The sequence below is a fragment of the Sus scrofa genome, chromosome 2 (genome assembly GCF_000003025.6).
Source record: "Sus scrofa isolate TJ Tabasco breed Duroc chromosome 2, Sscrofa11.1, whole genome shotgun sequence".
NCBI classification, from domain to species: Eukaryota; Metazoa; Chordata; class Mammalia; order Artiodactyla; family Suidae; genus Sus; species Sus scrofa.
In genome coordinates, this window is record NC_010444.4 from 49,210,957 (window position 1) to 49,224,915 (window position 13,959).

Here is a 13,959-nt window from a genome sequence, read left to right on the forward strand (position 1 = left end):
CAAACAGACGTGTTTGTGGGTTTTCTTTCTGGAAAAGGAATTGACGGAAAAGTGAGTAGCTCTGGCCTTTTGTAAGTTGTGTAAGTACATCTGCAGCATTAGCAGCTCCTGGTGATCAAAGAGAACCTTCCTGTAAGGTGCAATGGAGGAAGGAGAAGTTCATTTATTTACATAACATGAGGTCTTTGGCCCAAACACATGATATTTTTCTTTCCTGCAGAAAATGTGATCTTGTTCTAAGGACTTAAGGACAAACTTCACAAGTTTTGCTGCACAGAAAGGATTCTTTAAAATTATCTACTAAAGAAAACATTTTATGATTCCTTTGAATGTAATAAACAGTGTCTTTGAGGCAACTTGCCATGCATCTTCCAGAATTTATATCAACATTTAATTCCCTCTCTGTATGTTCTGCACTCCCCAAGTATGATGTTAAATCATTTAACACAGAGAATTGACAGCACCAGGAAAATATTTGGATAACTGTCTGGAGTTGCCATTATTGGCTTTAATTATGACCTACTGGCTCTTGGGTCCTGATGCAGCCAGAAAATGAGATCTGTGTGCCAAAATATTCATTAGAATTCCCTTCTCAGTCATTGTTCAGAAAGAAAAAGTTTCCTTCTGGCCCCCATCTTCAGGGCTTTTAAGTGGAATCATTAATATGCCAGATTTTTTGAAGGATCTGTCGGAAAACAAGATTATGTGCATACCTCGTATTTTGCATTAAGAAAAAAAAAAGTTTTGAAAAGGTCAAATGTCCCCTTGCTCTCTATTACCCTGAAGAATCATTTAGCTGCCGTGAAGTTAACAGGTACCCTCCACCCAGGCCTCCTCCTCTTGTTCTCATGAAAAAGCATAATCCTATAAGCCTTGGAACTGGAAGTACTAGTGAAGCACTGCTTGAACCTGCAGAGGAAGTAGTCAGAAAAGATGATCTCATTTTTTCTGCTCTTCAGTGTTCATTTCTCCCTGAACATAAGATCTTAGAAAACAGAAACAGGGATTCTTGTCATGGCTCAGCCGTTAACAAACCCGACTGGCATCCATGAGGACGTGGGTTCGATCCCTGGCCTCGCTCAGGGGGTTAAGGATCTGCCGTTGCTGTGAGCTGTGGCGCAGGTCACAGACATGGCTCAGACCCCGTATTGCTGTGGCTGTGGCATTGGCTGGTGGCTACAGTTCCAATTGGACCCCTGACCTGAGAAACTCCATATGCTGAGGGTGCAGCCCCGAAAAAAAAAAAAAAAAAAAGGACAGAAACAGACTCACAAATATCAGATATAGAGAACTCACTTATGGTTGCCAAGGGGGAGGGGGGTGGGGAGAAATGGATTGGGAATTTGGGGTCAACAGATGCAAACTATTGTATATAGGATGGATAAACAATAAGGTCCTACTGTATAGCACAGGGAATTACATTCAATATCCTGTGATAAACTGTAATGAAAAGAATGTATATACATATAACTGAATCACTGTGCTATACAGCAGAAATTAACACAACAATGTAAGTCATCTATACTTCAATAAAATAATTTTTGAAAAAAATCTTAGAATGTTGGAGCTAGAAGGGTACAGTAGAAAACTGACAGAACACTAAATCAGCTGTAATGGAAAAAAATCAAAATCAAAAAAAAAAAAAAGAATGTTGGAGCTAGAAGGGAGGAATCAGAGATCACTGAGTATATCTCCTAACTTTAATGATGATTAACCAAAAGTGAAATGGTATACATACTGTTTCAGCTTTGGGTTCGGGCATGGGGAAAGAGCAGGTGCTTTTTATTTTTTAATCAGGGCATCCTTAGTTGTTACTATTAAAAAGGGTTGTCATTTAATGAGCATTTACTACACTGCCAGGCAGGGGCTGATGCATTCATACATGTTGTGTCATTCAACCTCACAACATGCCTATAAGGAAAATATTATTATCCCTAATTTATAGCTAATGAAACTATAGAGAGTCAAGTTAAGTGAATTGCCCACAATTACAGGGCTAGAAGAAGGAAGAATCCCTGGGCAAACTCAAGGCTGCTCGACTTCAAAGCCTGTGTCCTTTACTCTTCACCCATGCTACCTGTCAAATAGAAACAAGGGCAGAGTGCAAATCAAGTTGGGAGATCTTGGGCTCTCATATCACTTTAATTTTTCAAATAATAGGGTGAGGAAAGAGTCCTCCAGAGTGATAGAGAAAGATGCCTGTGTCCAAGCAGTCCCAGGTTGCGAGAATTTGCAGAGATCAACCAGGACCGTATAGATGTAGCTATTTCCCGTCATCTACTCGTCATGTTTAACAAGGCAGTTTACTCTGAAAGTTTTTGAAAGAATTCCCAGCTTTTGGAGTTCCCGTCGTGGTGCAGTGAAAACGAGTCTGACTAGGAACCTTGAGGTTGCAGGTTCGATCCTTAACTCAGGGGGTTAAGGATCTCCCGTTGCTGTGAGCTATGGTATAGGTCACAGACGCAGCTCGGATCCCATCACGCTGTGGCTGTGGTGTGGGCCAGTGGCTACAGCTCCGATGAGACCCCTAGCCTGGGAACGTCTGTATGCCATGGGTGCAGCCCTCCAAGAGCAAAAAACAAACAAAGAATTCCCAGCTTTTAATAAAAGTTGCCTGATTCGATGTTGACAATTTGTCTTTCATTTAATAGAAAATTGGTGAGGGAGGTTTGGGAGGAATGCTTATTGGGGGAAAAAATAATCTGGACCTTTTTTTTAATGCTCAAACTCAAACAGGGCTGGGAGAGCAGATGTAGTATGAATTAAGGAAGTTTTATCTGATCTTTGTCCACAGTGGCACAGATGATGGAATTATTGTCTAGAATTGTTCGCATTTTCCGCTGGAACATGATTTGGGAAAGAAACTGATGTTTTTGAAAAATTAATAAAGTTGAGATAAAGTCGGAATGTTACGGGTTAAACTAAAGACCATGAGATGGAGACATTCAGGGGATACATCCCAGTTTGTAAACTCAGGTGCCAATGAAAACTTCATGTAAACCGAAACTTTACTTTCTCCCACAGAGAAAAACCATATAGCTGGATAAATTATAAATAATCTGCCTAATCCCTGCTCCACAGTTCCTTCTCTCTGTAAATGAGGTAGTTTAAAACCCCTCTGAAGGTAGGCACACGCCTGGTCAGGAAGACTTAAGGAATATCACCCCCAGGCTGGTTAGTTTCAGTGTTAAATCACCTCACCCACTGTTACCCTCCTGATCCAAGCCCATATCACTTCCCTGTCTGGACTACTGCAGTCACAGTATATCCATTGCCTGGAACAGGCATCAGGATACAGTAGGAGCTTAATAAAATATTGCTGAGTGATTGAATGAATGAATAAATGAATGAGATCCTGCTTGCCCTGAATCAGTGACCCAGTCCTGGTTCCCTGACCCTTGGTGGGTGCCTGGTGCTGAGACTCAGCCACAAAACCTTACTTCTGGGACTAGACCTGCCCTGTTCTCTCCAATCCCTTGATGAGGGCTGCCATAATGAAATACCACATACTGCGTGACTTAAATAACAGAATTTTTTTTCCTATAGTTCTGGAGGCTAGAAGTGCAAGATCAAAGTGGCAGCAGGTGTGGTTGGTTTCTTCTGGGGCCTTTCTCAGCTTGTAGATGGCCACTTTCTCTTTGTGTCCTTTCGGTCTGCATGTCATCTCTGTCCTAATCTCCTCTGCTTTTAAGGCCACCATTCATATCGGATTAGAACTCACCCAGAAGACCCCCATTTTACCTTAATTACCCCTTTCAAGGCCTTATCTCCAAATACAGTCACATTCTGAGGTTCTGAGGGTTAGGACTCCTGATAGGGTCGGAGTAGGCACAGGTGGTCCCAATGGGGGATCGTAGATAAAGAGGGAAACCTGGGGGATGTTGGGAGACCACCTCCACTTGCTTGACTAGTGGAGGTGTGAGAATTGCCTCGGGTCATTGGGTGGGGGATGGGATGAGGTCTGCATTCAGATTCAGACCAAGGGCAAGCGGTTTTGAGGATCACCCTTCAGCTGATTTGAATACACATCTTATCAGATACTAAGGAAGAGCTACTACTCCCAGAAAGGAAGAGGGGAGCTTTCCAACCCTAACTCCGCTTGGATAAAACTGCGGCCCACCAGATCCTCAGGGCCGAAGCTTCCTTGCCTGCCTGCTTGCATCTCTCACAAGCGCCCTATCCTAATAAATCTGTGTCTTGCCTATCACTTTGTCACTTGCCAAATTCCTTCTTTGCGGAGGCGTAAAGAACCTGAACCATAGTGAGTCCAGACACAGGGTAATTCGAATTTAAAACCATGGATTCAAGTCCCACTCTAAGTTTGGCTGGGTTTGAGTCCCGGCACATGGGTTCAAGTCCCAATCTGTGTTCTGGCTTGGTTCAGGCCATTAGGGCTGTCAGTTTCACTCCGACCATAAATTTGCAGGAGGAGAGACACAATTCAGTCTATAACAAGCTGTCACAAGCAGAGTCTTCTCTCTGCCTCCTCTGGCTGGAGGGGCCTGTCTATGGTTTGTTCCTAGAATGCCCTCCACTGTGCTCTCTGCCATTCTCGATGCCCTGTTACTTCCAGTTGTTCCTCCTTGGGGCCAGCTCTTTACAGCACAACCACCTGTCGTCTGTGACCGAACCCTGGGCTGGCCTTCTTCCCATCACCTGCAGCTGGTCTTCTCTCCAAACACCTGCCCCTGCTGGCTGCAGTTAACCCTTCTATTTCTGGCTGTGTGGATGAGTACAACCCCAAATCTGAAACTAACTACTGTTAAAATACAAAATTCAACTGAGTCAACTTGACGATCTAAGTGGCTTTATTCATCAGTTCATAAATGGAATAACATCCCATCTAGCAACTACAAAGGCACTCTGAAGAGTTGTACAAAATAGAAGGTTTTTATAGGAAGAAGGACAGGGTAGGGGAGCAATTGGCAAAAGGAAAGAAAGGATTCTTGTTAGGCCAGGACATCTTTCTAGGGGGTAGGGGATGACAAGGGTTTTATCACACATATTTCCCCCTTCTCTATCCTCTGGGAGGATGGAGAGGGCCTATGTGACAGATTACCTCATAGGTGCTGACTGGAAAATTTCAGGCTGATTAAGACTGCATTTCTGGGAGTTCCTGTCATGACTCAGTGGTAACAAACCTGACTGGTATCCATGAGGATGTGGGTTTGATCCCTGGCCTCACTCACTGGGTTACCGGCATTGCTGTGAGCTGTGGTGTAGGTTACAGACGCGGCTTGGATCTGGTGTGGCTGTGGCTGTGGCATAGGCTGGCAGCTGCAGCTCCAATTCATCCCCTAGTCTGGGAACTTCTACATGCCGTGGGTGTGGCCCTAAAAAGACCAATAATAATAATAATAATAATAAAGACTGCATTTCTGGGGAAGGTCAAAACTGCAGTTAGCTCAGGTATTCTGTATAGGGATGGAATCATGGGCTTTAGCACAAGCGATGCCATTTTGGGCCTGTAGCTTTCCCTTTAGCTCTACATACAAACATAAACTATCTCTTGGTCTCAGTCTGTTAGGATCCCCGGGGTGCATTTTTTAAATAGCTGAAGTGTGATAACGTCTGGGCCAAACAAAGTTAAGTGGCCTCACCAAGATAAAATTTTACTCACAAACACATGACATTAGGCCCCACCCACAAGAGAATCTAGTTCAATTAATTTGGGATGGGGCCCGGGTGTCAGTACTTTTTTAAAGGCTTCCCCCAAGTGGTTTTAAGAGGCAGAAAAGGTTAAGGACCACGGTTCTAACTAGCAGAACAAACTCATCAAACTGAGACCAAAAACTAGGCTAGAACACAAGAGTACAGCTGGGCTGGGAGATCCTGTACCATTTGAATGCCCTGCAGGGCATCTCCCCAGGGTCCAGTCCCACCTAAACACAGAGGTGGGCGGCTCCCCTATCAGCTCCCCCTCTCCTGTAGTACAAAATGCCCTTCCATCTAAGAAGTCAGGGTGGCTTATTAGTATCCTCCACCATGCGGAGTCATCTGGATGGGGTCAACAAATGACTCCCGACAGGTGTCACTTCTGCTGGGCCTTCTGGCTGTTGATGATGAAAGACCCTTGACAGTAGTAAGAAGAACAGCTAACACAGCTCCTGGGCTCAGCGGGTGTGGGGCCCACTCAAATGGCAGATGGGTTCCAGGCCTAGATGGCCTCCAACCACAGGCTTCCTGAGGCCAATCTGCAGTGTCTCCCGGCTGCTGCATCCGCTTGGCCGGCAGCTTCCCTCAGGCCTCCCTCCAACCTCCTAAATCCTCCCTTGCCCAAAGGACCTGGAGAGTGAGAGGGGTTAGTCAGGTCCCCCCAGCCTGGTCTCTTTCCAATGTTTTTAGGGCAAAGCCAATCCCTCACGCTTCCGGGCCTTCCTTTGTGATTCTCAAGGGCCTTTTCTTCCCTCAACAAAACCCGGTGCTCTGCAAATAAAGGCCTTGGGCTTTCAAAACTATTGTTTTTGATGTGGGCTCCAAGAGGCTCTTTTAAAAGTCAGAAAACTGAACATTGACTGTTTTATTCTGACTCTTTCTCTGTGCATTCCGGTTTTACCAATCCTAATTCTCCTTGAGGCAATGCTTCTGACTTACTAGGGGAAAGGTCAAGTGGAAAAAGTGTAACAAAGAAAAGCACAAAGATTAACCTCCCATGATACTCTCTCTGTGTAAGAAATACTGAGACTGGTCACCCAGTCCCCCACCCCCACCCAACCCTGACAAGTAAGCAGGCCATGGTGTTCTGGCTGTGTCTACACAGGCAGGGTGAAGTGGAGAGTCAAGATCTATCTTGATAATAAAAGTTCTACATGACAATTGTTAAAACCTTGTTTTCTTCAACAAGTCCATGGCACTGGAAAACAAAAAGAAGGCGGATTGCTCCAGATTAAAAGAAACCTTAGAGATACAACAATTTTGTTTGGAGTTTGTTTGGAACGAACCACTGTTGGAAGGCACTTTTGAGACAGTAAGGCAAATTTGATTATGGACTGGGTATGAGATGATACCACAAAATTATTGTTAACGTTAAGTGTAACAATAGCATTTGGTTACGTAAGAAAGCATTCTTCTTTTTCATTGCTTTTTTTTTAACAGATGCATACTGAATTGTGTGGGGTGAAATGAAATAATATGATGCCTGAGGAAAGGCGAAGAGAAGAGAACTGAAATGAAGGAAGGAAGGAAGGAAAAGCCAAATACTCTGGCAAGAAACAAAATAGAAAAGAAAAAGGGATAGGTGAATTAAGTGGGATTTTTATTATTTAATTTATTGGATTATTTTATATTTTATATTTAAATTATATTTATATTTAATATGTATTTAATATATATTTATATTATGTTTATATTTATATTTTATTGGACTTATTTAATTATTGGATTTTAATAATAGGTATATGGGAGTTCACTACATTATTATTTCTATTTTTGTGTAAATTTGAAAAGTTTATAATAAGTTTTTGGCGGCACAGAGTTCTGTCATGGCTCACTGGTTAATGAATCCGACTAGGAACCATGATGTTGCGGGTTCGATCCCTGGCCTTGCTCAGTGGGTTAAGGATCTGGCATTGCTGTGAACTGTGGTGTAGGCCGGGCCACAGCTCTGATTAGACCCCTAGCCTGGGACCCTCCATATGCCCTGCGGGTGCGGCCCTAGAAAAGACAAAAAATAATAATAATAGTAAGTTTTTGGCTGCATCCATGGCAGGTGGAAGTTCCCAGGCCAGGGACTGAACCCATGCCATAGCTGTAACCAGAGCCACAGCAGTCACAACTCCAGGTCCTTAAGCTGCTGAGCCACAAAGGAACTCCTATAATTTTTTAAATTGTTAAACTGGTACAGGAAAAGACAGGCTGACAGTGGAAACGAATAAAAGGGCCAGAAATAGATTCAACTATTTAGTGTTTTAAGAGTTTATTCTCGGTGTTCCCACTGTGGTGCAACAGAATGAGCAGTGTCTCTGGAGCACTGGGATGCAGGTTCAATCCACAGCCACGGTGCCACAGATGCGGTATAGGATATAACTGTGGCTTGCTTATGATCCAGGCCTAGGAATTCCATATGCTAGGGCAGGAGTTGGGGGGGGGGGTCAAAAAAGAAAAAAAAAAGTGAGAATTTATTTTATTACTGATTCGCAGGCGGATGAATTCTTTTTTAGATAAACTCTGACATGGAACATCAACGCATAAAACAAAAAAAGAGTAGAACTACTCCACTTGAAGCTAGAGAAAGAATCTAGCTCTTTTACTTCCTCCTAGGAATCTGCAGAAGTAACTCAGGGAAACCCTGTGGCTCTAGAGGACACAGCTTGAAAACTTGTAGTAAATGATGAAGAAAACCTCTCAAATCCTGCAGAAAAAGTGAATTACTTATAATATGTGTTAGACAACTGCTAACCATTTGAGAGAAAAAAAATAAGATCCCTACCTCATGTCATACACCAAAATAAATTCCAGTTGCATCAAAATGTTAAAAGTACCAAGTGAAATTAGAAAGTATTAGACAAATCGATGAACATCCTAAAATATTGAGACAGAGAAGGACTTCCTAAGCGAGCCATCAAAGGCAGAAATTATAAAAGGAAAGACTGGTATCTTCAATTATATAAATATCTAAAATTTTATAGGGCAAAAAACAAACCACACTCCACCAAAAGGGAAAAAATGTATGTATGTAGCAAAACTTTAATATGCTCAATTATTACGTACAATCTCAAATCAGTAGAAAAAAGACAAAAGCTCTCATAAAATAAAAGGATCAACAATGACAGCAATAGAACAATATATGTGAGGACATATAAATTGTCATAAAGATACCAAAAATATTTTATCTACTATTGATCAAAGAAATATTGCAAGTTAAAGTAATAAAGAGAATCATTGATACAGACTCCTATTTCTGGTGATAATGGCAGACTAGATAAGCTGAAAGTTCAACTACTATAAAACTTCTAGAAATGCTAAGTAAAATATACTTAACATTCTTTTATTTTATTTCATTTTTTTTGTCTTTTTTTTTTTTTTTTTTTTCGTCTTTTCTAGGGCTGCACCTTCGGCATATGGAGATTCCCAGGCTAGGGGTTGAATGGGAACTGTAGCCACCAGCCACAGCCACAGCCACAGCAACTCAGGATCCCAACCACATCTACAACCCACACCACAGGTCACGGCAACACCAGATCCTTAACCCACTGAGCAGGGTCAGGGATCGAACCAGCAACCTCATTGTTCTTAGTCGGATTCATTAACCACTGAGTCAGAACGGGAACTCTGATGTCCTTTTAAACATATAACTGAACACCCGAGAGTTCCTGTCATGGCTCAGTGGTTAACGAATCCGACTAGGAACCATGAGGTTGCAGGTTTGATCCCTGGCCCTGCTCAGTGGGTTAAGGATCTGGCGTTGCCGTGAGCTGTGGTGTATGTAGGTTGCAGACGTGGCTCGGATCCCGCATTGCTGTGGCTCTGGCTGTAGACCAGTGGCTACAGCTCCTACTCGACCCCTAGCCTGGGAACCTCCATATGCCGAAGGAGCGGCCCAAGAAATGGCAAAAAGACCAAAAAAAAAAAATATATATATATATATCTATATATATATAACTGAACACTCATGAAAATATAGAAAATCCATAGGAGACCAACCCAAAGTAACTAAAAACCAGAACGAAAAGCTGGAACTGGAGTTCCCATCATGGCGCAGCGGAAACAAATCCAACTAGGAACCAAGAGGTTGCCGGTTCGATCCCTGGCCTCGCTCAGTGGGTTAAGGATCTGGCGTGGCTGTCACCTGTGGTGTAGTTCACAGATGCAGCCTGGATCTGGCGTTGCTGTGGCTCTGGCGTAGGCTGGCAGCTATAGCTCCAACTAGACCCCTAGCCTGGGGACCCCCACATGCCACAGGTGTGGCCCTAAAAAGACCAAAAAAAAAAAAAAAAAAAAAAAAAGAAAAAGAAAGAAAGAAAGCTGGAACTGAAAATAGAGAGTTCCAGGGAGTTCCCTGGTGTACGGCATGTTAAAGATCCGTTGTCACTGTTGTGGCTTGGGTCACTGCTGTGGCATGGGTTCAGTCCCTGGCATGGGCACTTCTGTTGCTTCTGGTGCCACCAGGGGAGAAAAAAAAGGAGTTGCCTTGGCTTTGGGGAGGTTTTTCCTCTCCTTGGTAATAAAGACACTTGCCTAGAGACAGAAGAAAAGGAACCGAGACACTCAAGTAAATCCAGGATCCTCTAAAGGCTACAACTCACTTCCCCAGCACAACTGCACATGTGCATAGTTTAGAAAAACAAAATCAAGAAATTCATGTTAAAAATGGTCCCAACAACAACAAAATAATAAAAAAAAAAAAAGGGGGGGAGTTCCCGTCGTGGCGCAGTGGTTAACGAATCCGACTAGGAACCATGAGGTTGCGGCTTCGGTCCCTGCCCTTGCTCAGTGGGTTAACGATCCGGCGTTGCCGTGAGCTGTGGTGTAGGTTGCAGACGCGGCTCGGATCCCGCATTGCTGTGGCTCTGGCGTAGGCCGGAGACTACAGCTCCGATTCGACCCCTAGCCTGGGAACCTCCATATGCCGCGGGAGCGGCCCAAGAAATAGCAAAAAAGACAACAACAACAAAATAAAAAAAAAAAAAATGGTCCCAGGCTGGTAATAATTCTGGGGCAATAAGAAAAAGCAAACACAAACCTCTCTGGAGGGATTCACCTCAACCCAGAATCACCAGAGATTAAAGCTATTATTATTATTATTTTCTTTCTTTTTTTTTTTTTTTTTTTGCTTTTTAGGGCTGCACCTGTGGCATATGGAATTTCCCAGTCACAGTAACATGGGATCTGAGCCACATCTGTGACCTACACCACAGCTCATGGCAACACCGGATCCTTAATCCACTGAGCGAGGCCAGGGATCGAACCTGTGTCCTCACGAATATTAGTTGGGTTCATTACTGATAGAATGATGGGAACTCCCAGATTAAGCTTCAATGAGAGCTTGGAACTCAAAGTTATAGAAATAGGAGGAAACAAATAATGATGACTAAGAGTCAGCTGATAGAGTTATTTGGGTGAAACTATAAACTAAATATGTTTAAAATTATTAATATATAAAATGCAGTCTCAAAAACATAGGAAAAGAATAAAGTTTTCTAGTAAGAATATCATCTTTACTTATCAGATGACACACTATTAGAAAAGAATACATTTTGAATCAACTACAATAAAAAGTTTTTTATAAAAGGATAATGCTCAGTGCTTCTAAGATTGTAGGAAACTGACATTTATCTACTGTTAAAGAACAAAAACTGATCATTCAAGAGGTCAATCGGGCAATATGTATCAAATGTTTAATAATAAAAAAAAGTACAGGAGTTCCCACTGTGGCTCAGTGGAAACGAATCTGACTAGTACCCATGAGGATGCAGGTTCGATCCCCGGCCTCCCTCAGTGGGTTAAGGATCTGGCATTGCGGTGAGTGGTGGTGTAATTCACAGATATGGCTCAGATCCGGTGTTGCTGTGGCTGTGGTGTAGGCTGGTGGCTATAGTTCTGATTTGACCACTAGCCTGGGAACCTCCACAAGCCACAGGTACGGCCCTAAAAAGACCAAAATAAAATAAAATAAAATAAAAGAGTACATACTCATTGGCTCAATGAATTTATTTTAATTGAAGTATAGTTGATATTTCAGGTGTACAACACAGTGATTTTTATAGATCATGTACCGTGCAAAGTTGCCACAATATTATCAACTATATATCCTGTGCTGTATACATTACATTCCTGTAAATTACTTATTTTATAACTGGTTGTTTGTATGTATTAATCCCCTTCACCTACTTTGTCCATGTCCTCTCTGGAAATCACTATTTTGTTCTCTGTCAATTTCTATTTTATCTATTTGTTTTGTTTTTAGATTCCACCTGTAAGTGAAAATACACAGTATTTGTATTTCTATGTCTGACTTATTCATCTAGCATTAGTATCCTCTAGGTCCATATATGTTGTTGCAGAAAGCAAGATTTCATTCTTATATATGGATGAATAATATTCTATTATATATATATACACCACATCTTCCTCATCCATTCATCTGTCAATGGATATTTAGATTTCTTCGGTATCTCAAATATTATAAATAATGCTGCGTGAACATAGAAGTGCATATATATTTCCAAATTAGTGCTTTTGTTTAGTTCAGATAAATACCCAGGAGTGGAATTGCTGGATTGTGTGGTAGTTTCATTTTAATTTCTTTGAGGAGCCTCTGTACTGTTTTCCATAGCGGCTACACATTCCCACCAACAGTGATGAGGATTCCCTTTTTTCTACATTCCCCCAACACTAATTTCTTGTCTTTTTGATGACAGCCTTTCCAATCCACATGAGGTGATATTACATTGTGGTTTTCATTTTCATTTCTTTTTTTTCTTACCCATGGCATGTGGAGGCTAGGGGTCTAATTGGAGCTACAGCTGCCAGCCTACGCCACAGCCACAGCAACACGGGATTTGAGCCACGTCTGCGACCTACACCAAGCTCACGGCAACACCGGATCCTTAATCCACTGAGCGAGGTCAGGGATCGAACCTGCATTCTCATGGATACTAGTCAGATTCGTTTCCACTGAGCCACGAAGGGAACTCCTACGTCTTTAACACATTTTGAGTTAATTTTTGCATGTGGGGTAAGAAAATGGTCTCAATAACTTTACTTCTATGAATCTATCTTTAAAACAATTCATAAAATTACCTTAATCTAAAAATATGACACTTATTCAGGCATTTTTCAAGGTAAAAAAATGTAGGGAGGATATCTTTAAGGTCCAATAGCAGAGGAATGGTTAAATTATGATATTTCCATATGATGAAATATCATGCCAGTAATAAAAATGATTTTGTACAGATTATTTACTGACATGGAAAGATGTCCCAAATATACTGATGAGTGGGAAAAAAAATCAGGTTACAGACCAAACTGATCTTACTTTTTAAAAATTGTGTGGCTCATCAGGGGAAGTCAAATGACCAATAGACAAATGAAGATGTCCTAAATTCAGCAGTAATCAGTGATGGAAGTTAAAACAATAGTGCCATATTACTTCATATACTTTAGGATGGCAAACATGAGTCCATACAGAGGTTGGCAAGGACATGGTGAGGTGGGAACTCTCAAGCACTACTGATGGTGGGAATATAAACATGTACAGGCATTCTGGAAAGTAATCTCACAGAATTTGACATTGTCTGTAGAAGTCTTTTATTTTCTTTGGGGCGGGGGGAGGAGGGCACCACACCTGCAGCATATGGAAAGAAGTTCCCAGGCTAGGAGTCAAATTGGAGCTGCCAGCCTACACCACAGCAACAGCTGGATCTGAGCTGCATCTGCGACCCGCACGGCAGCTTGCCGCAACGCCAGATCCTGAACCCACTGAGCAAGACCAGGGATCGAACCCCCATCCTCACAGACACTATTAGGGTTCTTAACCCGCTGAGCTGTGATGGAACTCCTATAGAAATCTCCTGATGCCATTTCTGGATATATACTCTCAAGAAATTCTCATTCAGATTCATAAGAGGACATGAAACAGGATGTTCATCTACATATTATTTGTGGCAAAGGGGTGCTGGAAGCAATCCAAGTGTCCTTAGTAAAGAGTCAAGAAAAATAAAATATGGGAGTTCTCTAGTGGCTCTGCGGGTTAAGAACCTGACATAGTGTCCATGAGGATGCAGATTCGATCCCTGGCTGCACTCGGAGGATTAAGGATCCAGTGTTGCAGCAAGCTGTGGTGTAGGTTGCAGATATGGCTTGGATATGGGGTTGCTATGGCTGTGGCGTAGGCTGGCAGCTGCAGCTCCATTTCCACCCCTAGCCTGGAAACTTCCACATGCCACAGGTACAGCCCTAAAAAGGAAAGAAAGAAAGACAAAAAGAAAAAAAGAAAGGAAGGAAGGAAGGAAGATAAAA